Source organism: Hordeum vulgare, chromosome 5H (genome assembly GCF_904849725.1).
Source record: "Hordeum vulgare subsp. vulgare chromosome 5H, MorexV3_pseudomolecules_assembly, whole genome shotgun sequence".
Classification (NCBI taxonomy): Eukaryota; Viridiplantae; Streptophyta; class Magnoliopsida; order Poales; family Poaceae; genus Hordeum; species Hordeum vulgare.
This window is the reverse complement of record NC_058522.1, coordinates 483129586-483142796: the sequence shown is the minus strand read 5'-3', so window position 1 is coordinate 483142796 and position 13211 is coordinate 483129586. Positions and strand designations below refer to the sequence as shown.

Genomic DNA, 13211 nt, shown 5'->3' with positions numbered 1-13211 from the left:
CGCCGCCCCACCCCTCCACCTCTGTCCCTCGCCGCCGTCGGAGACAAAGCTAAGCCTGCGCGGCTAACAGCGGCGGCGGGCCTTCATATCCTCGCGCAGCGGGTGGCGGCGCGGGCTTTTTATACCCAATCGAAGGGATCTCCGGCTGCTGCAGATCGGCGACCGTGGACACCAGGTGCATGCGATGGAGACGAAAATCACGACGGTGGCCCTGTCTTCTTTGGCGACCTTAGCGACCGTTATGTCCACAAGGGCGGCACGGCGTATGGTTCGGGGGACTCGATGCGGCTAAGCCCATCATCTTCGCGTGGTGTGGGTGGCATATATATCGTTTGAGTGATATATATATCTCCGTGGCAATGCATTGCTGATTACCTCATCTAATTAAGAACTTTTTCTTGTTTGACATCTTACCTGTGAAAATCTTGTTCCTCTCGAGTTTGAAGAATTTAAAGGATGTTCACAAAATTCCAAAAAGTTCATGAATTCAAAAAATATTCATGAAATTCAGAATTTTCATGAATTGAAATAAAGTTTGTAACTTCAAATAAAATTTATAAAATTGAAAAACTTCATGAATTCACATAATAATTGCAATATTCAAAAATATTCACGAATTCAAACACTTTCGAGAATTCGTAAATGGTCACAAAGTTAAAAATGTTAATGTCAATTTTTGAAAACTCTCCAAGAATTTTAAAAATGAGAAAAATAAAAATCAAAAAAAATGAAAACCTGTGACGTGGAGTATTTGAGCTCGAGCTCAAATGAACCCATATCTCTATTATGAAAGGGGGATCTGCCGTCTGTCGTGATGGTTCAACCTCTTCCCCCACCTACGATCCCTCCCTCACTCGCTACTGACCCGTCAAAAAAACACCAATGAAAATTGGAAAAACACCATTCACGCACGTAGTCAACCCCCACCCACGACTCCCACCCACATCCCACGACCCGCAGCTGTCTTTCTTGTCGAACTGGAGTTGAGCGCCGCCGACGTCTTCCTGGTGGACGGTGAGTTTGCTGCCGCCGTCTTCCTAGTGAATAGTAAAATCAGGGAAAATGATTTTTTTTGTGCTGAACTTTGATAGATATTCTAAATGCTTGCAAGTTTTCATCATGAAATCACATTCGAGGAAGGGGTGACAAAAAAATTAAAACGATGCTCTGAAAATGATACTTTCGAAAGCATTTCAGAACTCTGATTTTTTTGCCATGCCTTCAACGAATGCGATCTCATGATGAAATTTTGCAAACATTGTGAACTTTTATGAGATTTCAGAATTTTGTTATTATTTTGTATTTTCTTCGAATTTAGTATTCATCGGAGCACAAATGAGCTTGAGCTCAAAATGATACTTTTCGAAAACCTGTGGAAAACAAATCAATAGAAGGTTCCCTGAACGAGCCCGAACTTTCGCAAAACCGTTCCGCAGGCTTTTTCTAGCCTGAGGCTACCTAGCGGTTCGGCTCCTAATGGGCCGGCACATGTTTCGTTGCTCGTGTCATTTGCGCCTCGCGTCCCCAGAATAATTGTCTTGCGGTACCGTGCCACGGGCCATAATAGGGTTCGGAGAGCCCGATAGGCGTTGCACAAGACACACGCACACACACATCGCCACTAGTCTGAGTCCACCACCACGCTTCGGCCGTCAGACTTGCGTCTCGTCTCGTGTCGTGTCGTCACCACGGGCGGCATGGCCACCGGCGGCGAGCTCGCCCTTCCCGCGGGCGCGATGGGGACGCCTGTGCAGCCACGCTTCGGTCGAGTCCGTGCGATCCACGCCCCCGGACCCCTGCGCCGCAATGCCGCCCCAGCTGCGCCTCTCCGCCGCCTCCCTCCCCCCTCTCGCTTCGCCGCGACGCGGCCCTCGCTGGCCGCCGTGCGCGTCGGCCGTCGTACCTCCTTGTTCGGTAAGAGCGCAGAGGATCTAGAGGTTCTAGGCGGCTATTTGTGCTTAAACAGGAGCTTCTAACCTGCGGGATCATACGCAGGCCGCGGGAGCAGCGGCGCGGAGGCCGGGTCTCGCCAAGTGCGCGGAGGCTGGGGCTCGCCGAATGCGACTGGAAATTCTACTGGTGGTGGTAAGTTTTGAGAAGTACTCCACCCACAAATATCTGCGCTATTTTGTTTGGAATCGCGATTGTCAGCGCGGCAGCGCCTGGGGCATGCCATCTTGCGTGTTCCACCATGTCCGTGGCTCCCGGAGGGCTGCGAAGGGGAGGGTTAGGTTTAGGGCCTCGTTATGTTAAGCTTGCGAGTGAATCAGTGAACATGAAAATTGCTATTCTCTGGGATTGGTATATTTTCTCATTGTCGTTGGGAATTGGAGAGTTATTCATATATACTACTATTAAGCAGATGTTTCAGATTCATGTTCAGTTTACATGAAGTAATCAGCTTAAACAGTGTGTTTAAGGAAACTTATTTGGCATCGTACCAAATAAGATTGGACGATTTTATTGAGTTGGTCAAGTCGGGAACTGTTTACTGACAGCAGATAGCTATTCTCGGAAATGGATTTCCCTGTAACTACCAAGGAATACTCAAATGCCTTATCCTGTTCGTACCTGATGCATTACATGCCTTGATACAAGATGTTGTCACTAACTGTGGGCTTGCACCGATTTATATCCGTCCTGGAGCCCCTTTGGTGTCTCATTTGTTATTTGTGCTACTGCTCGTGGTAAATTTTAAGAAGTACTCCACTCCTGAATACCTACGCTATGAAGTGCCTCACGCGTACCATATTCGTGTTCCACCATGTCTGTGGCGCCCGGTGGCCTGTGGAGGGCAGGGTTAGGTTTAGGGCCTCGGTATGTTAAGCTTGTGAGCAAACATGGAAATTGCTATTCTCTGGGATTGGTACATTTTCTGATTGCCGTTTGCAATTGTATAGCTTTTTTGTATGGATGCAGCAGCGCAGCGATTCATATATACTCCCTCCATCCCAAAATAAGTGTCTCAAGCTTAATACAACTTTGTACTAGAACTAGTACAAAGTTGAGACACTTATTTTGGGACGGAGGGAGTATTAAGGTGGTGTTTCAGATTCAGGCTTAATTTGCAGGAAGTAAGTAATCAGATGCAGCCGTGGCCTCCAGTAGAGTAAGGAAATTTAAGCAGTGTGTCATTGGCACGGCCTGCTAGGCCTAAGCAGGATTTTTTCTTACTAAAATATATATTAAAATGACCTGGCACGCATTTAAAAGTGCACAATGCACATGAAAAGCGCATGCTATGGGGCTGTTTTGTAGAAATAATATGAGTAGGAAGGCCTGTCGGGTGGAGCAGCGGCTGCTGCAGTTTTCGTCTTTGATTCATCTTGTTTGTCAGGCCTCCATGGAAGGCGTCGACAAAATATAGTGAATGAATCCCTGGAGGGTTTAATGCAGATTAGGGATATTACTGTGTCATAGGTTTGACTGAGGCATCTAGATAATTTTGTATAAATGTGTGAGTACTAGATGTCACTTATGTATTTATTTTGTTTCGTTTCAGGTGATGGAGCAGATGCACTTGATGAGGCTGAGAAGGTCCGGGTGGCCAAAATCATGGTCTTGTTCCTAAAGATTCATGAAAAGGAGGTTAGGAAGCAGTTGTGGACTGCGAAGATGAAGATGCTATGCAATTTGCTGATATTGGGGTTCTGCCTATGGACAGGCCACCTGGCTGTCAAGGGCAACGGGACTGCTCTTTTGGTTGTGGCACTCTGTGATAAGGGAGATAAAGTTCACAAGATTGCCTTGGCAATTAAGGCAATCCTGTTCGGCTAAAATAGTTTCGCTCATGTAGGTCAGTGTTTTCATCTTGCCATCTTCTCCTTTCACTGCCAAAGTTACAACATCATAATCGTTTGATGTCTCTAGACTATATATAGAATGGGTGTGGGATTATTAGCTTTTTAACGAGAAGTGATATGTGCAATGTGCAGGTGACAGGAACGGCCCTTGAAGGGAACTGAGATGGCCGTTTCTCTTCTGATGGATGCTGTGGGTTCTAAACAAGCTATCCGAGAAAGGTACAGTCGATGGTGCTGGTTCTTCGATAACCCTTGAGGCAATCACGTGATACAGGCAGCTATATATCAAACCTGTCGAAATGGATCTTCGTTGCTATGGTGTATAGAGTTTCTGCCTGGCCTGGGCATACATACTTCTTTCGGATGGGAGGCTGACGCGTTTGCCAATTAATGTCTCTCGTGTTACAGTACTATCATCTATACGCCAACAGAATGTTGTGTAATATCTCTCGTGTTACTGTACTATACGCCAACAGAATGATGTTCCACTCGATTGATTGTGGGGTATAACCTTGAATGATAGAGATAACAGGTCTTTCTGGGGTGAATGGAATTTTGTTTTTTCTCTTTGATCAAGAGTGGTGGGCATGCAAAATTGATGGACAGGTAGACATGTTCTTTTGGATGCAGTAGTTATTCAAAGTATTGTGTAGCCGTTAGGTTCCACCATATTATCAACGTGCAAAAATGAGTACGTAGCATACCTGAACATTTAAGCCGACAATGTTCCAGACGGAGTCCTTGCATAATTTCTCTGCCTGTTTATACTGGAAAAACAGATGACTCCCATCCTCGTCATAAGGTGTCAACTTCAATCCATCTTCTTTCCATCCCTCCAGAGAAGCTGTTGCACATCCGCCAGAAATGGGGATTGTCATGGAGAATGATATTTCACCTCAAGCTCTTCCCATTCCCAGCCCGGCGTGCCGATACTGTTTAGCAACACAGACATGCGTACATCAACACCCTGACTAAAACATGACAGTAGTATATTTGAAGTCTAATTGGGGTCAGGGTCTTCGAAGGCAATGTAATCAACATAGTAGAGTGGTCATCTCGCAAAAATTGGGAAAAAAAACTCCCTCCGTTCCTAAATATAAGACCTTTTAGATATTGCACTATGAACTACATACGGATGTACATAGACATATTTTAGAATATAGATTCACTCATTTTGCTCTGTATGTAGTTTCCTAGTGTAATCTCTAAAATGTCTTATATTTTGAAACAGAGGGAGTAACAATGGAAGCAACACTAGTTTGTTATTACCACATCTTATCATGACAATTTGTAATTTCTGATAATATTACTCTACATAATTTGTTCCTTGTATTGCGCTGTAACTTTTGAAATAATTCAGGTTGATAATATGATGGAACCAACAGCTATACAACAACAACAACAACAACAACCAAGCCTTTCAGTCCCAAACAAATTGGGGTAGGCTAGAGTTGAAACCCATAAGATCTCGAAACCAAGTCATGACTCTGGAACGCGGACTCCTCCCATGTCAAGTTTGGTCTACCACGACCCCTCTTAACATTCTCAGCACGCTTTATCCGTCCGCTATGCACCGGCGCTTCCGATGTCCTCTGTTGAATATGTCCAAACCATCTGAGACGATGCTGGACCATCTTCTCTTAAATCGGTGCTACCTCAAGTCTCTCTCGTATATCGTCATTCCGTACCCGATCCTTCCTTGTGTGGCCACATATCCATCTCAACATGCGCATCTCTGCTACACCTAACTGTTGGATATGTCGTCTCTTGGTTGGCCAACACTCCGCGCCATACAACATCGCAGGTCGGATAGCTGTCCTATAAAACATGCCTTTTAGCTTTTGTGGCACTCTCTTGTCACAGAGTACGCCAGAAGCTTGGCGCCACTTCATCCATCCAGCCTTGATTCGGTGGCCCACGTCTTCATCGATATCGCCATCCTTCTGCAACATGGACCCCAAATATCGAAACGTGTCTCTCTCCGGTACCACCTACCCACCAAGGCTAACCTCTCCATCCTCGTGCCTAGTAGCACTAAAACCGCACCTCATGTATTCAGTTTTAGTTCTACTAAGCCTAAAACCTTTCGATTCTAGAGTCCGCCTCCATAACTCTAAATTTCTATTAACCCTCGTTCGGCTATCATCGACTAGCACCACATCATCCACAACGAGCATACACCATGGGATATCTCCTTGTATATCCCTTGTGACCTCATCCATCACCAAATAAAAAGATAAGGGCTCAAAGCTGACCCTTGATGTAGCCCTATTCTAATCGGAAAGTCATCGGTGTCGCCATCACTTGTTCGAACACTTGTCACAACATTATCATACATATCCTTGATGAGGGTAATGTACTTTATTGGGACTTTGTGTTTCTCCAAGGCCCACCACATGACATTCCGAGGTATCTTATCATAGGCCTTCTCCAAATCAATGAACACCATATGAAGGTCCTTCTTTTGCTCCCTGTATCTCTCCATCAGCTGTCGTACCAAGAAGATGGCTTCCATGGTAGACCTCCCAGACATGAAACCAAATTGGTTTTTGGTCACGCTTGTTAACCTTCTTAAGCGGTGTTCAATGACTCTCTCCCATAGCTTCATAGTATGGCTCATCAGCTTGATTCCATGGTAATTAGTACAACTTTGAACATCCCCCTTGTTCTTAAAGATTGGTACTAAAATACTCCGCCTCCATTCTTCGGGCATCTTGTTTGACCGAAAAATGAGGTTGAAAAGCTTAGTTAGCCATACTATCCCTATGTCTCCAAGGCCTCTCCACACCTCGATGGGGATACCATCAGGACCCATCGCTTTGCCTACTTTCATCCTTTTTAACGCCTCCTTAACCTCACACTCCTGGATACGTCGCACAAAGCACATGCTGGTATCATCAAAGGAGTCTTCTAGCTCAATGGTAGAGCTATCAACCTCTCCATTGTAAAGGTTGTCAAAGTACTCCCTGTTGGAATTATGCCCTAGAGGCAATAATAAATATAGTTATTATTATAATTCCTGTATCAAGATAATCATTTCTTATCCATGCTATAATTGTATTGAATGAAGACTCATTTACATGTGTGGATACATAGACAAAACACCGTCCCTAGCAAGCCTCTAGTTGGCTAGCCAGTTGATCAAAGATAGTCAGTGTCTTCTGATTATGAACAAGGTGTTGTTGCTTGATAACTGGATCACGTCATTAGGAGAATCACGTGATGGACTAGACCCAAACTAATAGACGTAGCATGTTGATCGTGTCATTTTGTTGCTACTGTTTTGTGCGTGTCAAAGTATTTATTCCTATGACCATGAGATCATATAACTCACTGACACCGGAGGAATGCTCTGTGTGTATCAAACGTCGCAACGTAACTGGGTGACAAAATAGAGATGTTTCATTCGACCACTACAAAATAAAAAGGCTACAACCAACGAAAAGAACTTTGCTGAAGACGACAGAGTCTTCTGCTGCAACCCTCGTCAAATTTGGTTACCGTCGACGACGAATTTTGCTACATCGGTCACGACAGAGCTGCGACCTACTACAACGATGCCTTTTTTCATTGCAACCGTCTTCAGAGTTGATACTACCGACGAGGGACTTTGCTATATGCATCATGGCGGAGATGGAACCGGTGAGAATGTTGAGATGAATTGCTGCAACTGTTGTTCTTTTTTGCTACTACCGGCGAGAGATTGGCTACATCCATCATGACGGAATCGCGCCAAGCGACGACAATGAGATGAATTGCTGCAACAGTCGTGCTTTTTTTGCTACGGCTGGTGTTTTTTCTGCCACATACATGAACATAATTTACTCTTGGCGATCGCTCACACAAACCCGTACAACGAGCTTTGATGGCAAGACGACGACGACGACACATCGGGGTGCTACAACCATGGAGCTCGTCGACGAGTTGCCGTTGTCGCACCAGAGGTGCCATAAGGGGTGCACGCGGTTATATGCATGGAGTCGACGAGAAATGTATGCGGCAACCGGCGACGAGGGCCGCTACCGACGACGAGGAACGACGATCAAGGACGACCGACAATGAAAGAAGATGAGGCGAGGCGAGGCGGTCGGCGTGCACGAGGATGGCACCCTCCTTCCTCTCCCTTTCTTCCATGCAGAAGGTTGAAGATGGGATGCGGAAGAAAAAAAAGAAATGGGAAGAAATCTTACAAGTGCACACGTGCAAATCGAACGGATCCGAACAGATCTATAAAAAAAAATGGGCCGACGCGCGGGCGCATAGCTTTGCCCCCCTATCTCTCGACTGAACTAGGTAGCACCGGTCTTTCAAAAAAAAAGACTAGGTAGCACCGTAGCTGTTGCTCAAAAAAAAGTAGCACCGTAGCAGATCCAACGCATGTCCTCCTTCCGATCCAACGGCGAACGAATGGTCTGAAACCCAGCGGTGGTCTCCATCGCCATTCCCACCAGTTTATATTAGCAATACTGGATGCCTACCCTAGATCTCTCCAAGAAGTGTACCAACGCGCCCTGAAACCCAGCGCCGCCAGCCCCCCACCCCCACCCGCACCCCCGGTTCCGATGTTGGCTGTCCGCTGTGGCGGCGCCGGCGCCGGCGCCCACCTGACGTCCCAGAGAATAGCGACAGCTCGGAGTGGAAATGGCCGCGGGACCGTTCTTGCCGCGGGCACCGGGGCCAGGGAGCTTACACACAGGGTTTCCTTCTCACCATGCTCACGTCCCCACCGGATCGGTGCTTCATGGCCGTCGGTACTGGTAAGTACTACTCCGTCCGTAAAGTAGTGATCTAAGCGCTCTTATATATCTTTACAGCGGGAGTACTTTCTTCTGGGTAACCCAGTTCCCTAATTTCATAGTGTATTCGGGCGTATGAACTTTATGCCACTTCTTCTGCAGCGTTGCTCCCCTGGTCCCCCTCCTGACATGGAGGATCAGCCTGTCATTAAAAACAAAGGGGACGACGCATGGGAGGCGTTGAAGGCGGAGATGATTGACATGTTCCGCCCCCTGCTGCGCAACATAGCTGAGTTCTGCTCGCTCCGCCGCCCATACGACCTTGAGGACTATCAAATCGGCATGGTCTTTGGTGCGTTTGAGTTTCAGTTGAATGACTCTGTTATATGTTCATTGTTTAAACTGTTGAGTTACTCACACTATATGGATTATGTCTATTTGCAGGTGCATTTCTTGGATGTGTTGGCTGTTACCAACTGTGGAAGACGGTTCTTCCATTTTTGTTGATGTCATGCTTGCCTACTTATTCTATAAACTCAGTGTTGTATCATCAGACTTGCATAAACGCCACAAGTCAAACAGCTTGATCACCCGACTGAAATTTGGTATTTCTTTTTTTTTGAAATTGTTATTTTCAGTTAAACACATCAAAAGGGATTATATGATGCACAGAGTAGCATAGATAATGGAGCAGATTGTATAGAAAACTAGTACTCCCATCTTATATGAGGAGTAAAAGAAAATGGAGGGAGTATTTTAGATCATTTCTAAGTTCTAACCCATCCCCAACTCCCCAAACCCCATAACTCCCAATATTGCTTATATCTAACCCATTCCCTAAGCTTAACTCCCAATATTTTTTTGGACAATTCTCTCCTAACTTTGCATACAAAAACCAAATTTGAACTATATTTCTACATAATTGCAGAAAAAAAGGGAAAGAAGAAAAAGAAGAAGCCTTTTGACCCTTTTGTCAAATACATTCCGTGCATCTCCAGCAGGAGGGCGTGGTGGCCGGCGGGGATCACTAGAAATACCGCTGTGGCAGCGGGGGGGGGGGGGGGACATACCAATTCCTGACCTCGATGACGCTGGAGACCGTGACGCGATTTTGGAGGCGATGACAGTCAGCGCGGGCGGGGGAAGTGGCTGTTGGGACCCTCGGGGAAGGTGTGGCAGGCACAGGAGGAGGCTCGGGAGGCAGTGGTGTACGGCTGCAGTGGTGGGGAGGTGAGCTGCTGCAGTGGCTGCTGCCAGTTACCACTCATTAGTGGGAGCTGGAGGCGACGGGAGAAGGCTTGGAAGACGGAGATAGGTGGCGGTGTGGCCGGAGTGGGCCGGGACACGGCCCATGGGGGTGGCTTAGCCTGTCGGAGATGTCATCGGCAGAAGGCGCGGGGGGGGGGGGGGAGGTGACATACCAATTCCCGACCTCGCTGCCGCTCGAGACCGTGACGCGATTTTGGAGGCGATGACAGTCAGCGCGGGCGGGGGAAGTGCCTGCCGGGACCCTCGGGGAAGGTGTGCCAGGCACAGGAGGAGGCTCGGGAGGCAGTGGTGTACGGCTGCAGTGGTGGGGAGGTGAGCTGCTGCAGTGGCTGCTGCCAGTTAAGACTCATTAGTGGGAGTTGGAGGCGACGGGAGAAGGCTTGGGAGACGGAGATAGGTGGCGGTGTGGCCGGAGTGGGCCGGGACACGGCCCACGGGGGTGGCTTAGCCTGTGGAGATGTCATCGGCAGAAGGTGGGGGGTTGAGGAGGGAAACTTCCTTCCCCCACCCACCCCGCCACACACACAGAGGTAGAAGTATTGGGAGTTAAGGATTTTTTTAGAGCTTCTGAAATTTTTAGGGGGCTAAGAGAAGTATTGCGGATGGGTTAGAGTGTGCTAACTCCCATAGTGGCAGTTTTTTGGGAGTTAAGGATTTATTGCGGATGGGTTAGAGATGCTCCTACTTTTTGTATTTTTTTAGTGCAGGAGAAGAGTATGAAATATCCGTATGAATAAACAATAATACTAACACATTATCTTATTGGAGCACAAAATCTTGTTCACAAATGTGCAGAGTGAACAATACTTTGTGCTCCAAACAGATACTGTGATGAAGCCTGGACTGTATCTTTGACTCATTAGTGTTATGTAACTTAACTAAAAGTTATCAGCTTAATTCAAAACAATAGTCGTTTCGGGATTGAATTAACATATTTATAATGCATACACTGTAGTTGTCTGGGTCACCGTCACCTGCCCAAAATGCCATATACCCACTGCAAGACTCCTGACTTTATGAAGTTGTGAGAAATTACTATGAAGTACTCCCTCCGTTCCTAAATATAAGTCTTTCTAGAGATTCCACTAATAGACTACATACGGATGTATATAGACATACTTTAGAGTGTAGATTCACTCATTTTGTTTCGTATGTAGACTCCTAATGAAATCTCTTAGAAGACTTATATTTAAGAACGGAGGGAGTATGAACTGAACTGTTAATATACATTTCACAAGTGACTGATCAGTGGCAACATGGATGTGTTCATTTTTTAAATCACCAGGGGCTTTAGCAACCTCAAATAGCTTGTTTAGCATTAACTCTAACTGTATTTACATTTGTATGTATTTATAACCTCATGTCACCTTTTGTGAATCGCAAGTCATTCTGCTTTAATTTTTATGGTCCAGTCTTATTTCTTTTTGCAGTAGTTCCACTTAGCCATATTTGTGGACATTTATTGCATCACCTTTTCAATGTAGGTACCATACTTATCATGGTTTTGAAGGATATCAAGAAAAACTATGTCCTCCTGGATGCTATTAGGTCAGTATGCATTGTCTAACTCCTAAATCATTTAGTAGTCAGGTGCAACAGTTTTGTTTAGAGTCATCGCTTGCATTTTTTAAACAACCCTTTCTAACATTGAATTACAAATTCTTGAATGACAACTTATCCTCCAATTTGTACATCACATAATTCTGTTTTTATGTATTCCTTTTCACTTTTTACATTTTAGAACTAAGATAGCTTGTCAAGCTGATATATCAACACTACAACATCATAGGAGTTATATTTTAGATCTATAGGTCAACGGTCAAGCATAGTGGCAGCTAATGTTTTTTGGTGTCCACAAGAACCTTGTGACGAAAATGAGATCAGTAGGGAAACGTTATAGCCCTAGAAAATTATGGGTACTAGGAACGAACTAGAACAAATGTCAAATATACACTCGTGATGTTAAATTCATATCCAAAATGTGAACAGTAAGGCTTACATTCAACATGAGTGATGGAAGAGAAAGATGGAACAATTTTTCTTGGCCTTACTAGATTTTGTTTTTTGTATGTCACTTTGTTCTTCTGCCCAAGTTTAACTTTGTTGTGTTAAGGGTTGTGGTTGTCTTACACTAATAATAGGGTGACAAAGGTATTCAAACTGCATATAGTCACAAGCATTAAGCAACACATCATGTGTGTGCAATTAGCCTAGCAAAAATGGCCTAAAACAAGATAATACAATGTTTCCATGGGCACTTGAACACTGATAACTTTGCTTCACATCCAGTAGGTAAGGAAATCTTCAATCGGCACATTCTCTCACCGCTTGAGAATGCAGTTCATAATTCTGTTTGTCGAAGAATGCATGAAGTATCCTTAAACTCTCATTGCACTGCATGTAGAGAGTACAAATGTGCAAACCACAAACTGTTGAATGCTTTCTTTCAACGTGTAATGCCATCTCATTCTGTCATTGGGCTGCCATTCAACATTGTTGGTCTAAATTGTATGTGTCTGCTCAAATTTTTGTCAAGCTTATCATTAACTTCGTGACCTAATATTGGAGCTTTGATACGAACATATGATATATATTCAGTGTTATTTAGGGCTGTCAACATAAGTACAATCCTCCCACCAGAGGATCTGACTGTTCTATATGTCATCTTATGTATCTTATAGCTATACAAGATATATAGATGTTTGTAATCAGATTTCAGTAGTCTGCCAAGACTTGGTGGAACTCTGTGTAGAACATAGATTCCTGAGCCATAACTTTGTGTAAGCATCTAAATTTTGTATCCAACCTTTATTGGTTAATATGAAATCTGCAGTACCATCAAAACACTTTCATAGATTGGGCTTGATTTGATTATGAAACAACACAATTATCCTTTTTATGCATTTCTTTTGGAGATGCTTCCTTCAAGCACTAACTGAATGTTGTTTCATGACATAGAATGCCGGTTTTCCTCCTCTACATCTGTGCATTCCTATTTGATGTTGCTGGTGTGAAGAAGTATGGAAGGCGTGGTATGATTTATTTTGTTAATTTGCTGAAAACCAGAGGTGGGATTCAAGAAATGTATATAATTATGTGGTATCCTGGCTATATCTCTCCATATGATGATTCTATAGACTGGCTACGAGACTCTTAGATTCGGTTATAAAGTATTGGAGCCGGTTTCGAAACTTTTGTGATAACTTTCGTGATATGTAATATATGTGCGTATAAATTCTATTTGTACAATCCATAATATATCTACTAGTCCCTCCCATCCATATTAAGATAAAATCTAAGAGCATCTACAACTGGACTTGTCAAATCAGGCATCTTATACGCCGTGGCGCGTCTGCAGACAATGACAAGGTAGTCCCTAAATTGGCGCGTCCACAACCGTGTA

General features: G+C 44.8%; 1 pseudogene; it reads left to right on the top strand.

Annotated features, from left to right (window-relative positions):
• Window positions 1–8365: 8365 nt before the first annotated feature.
• On the top strand, window positions 8366–12965 carry LOC123396953 (annotated as a pseudogene).
• The last annotated feature ends 246 nt before the right edge of the window (window positions 12966–13211 follow it).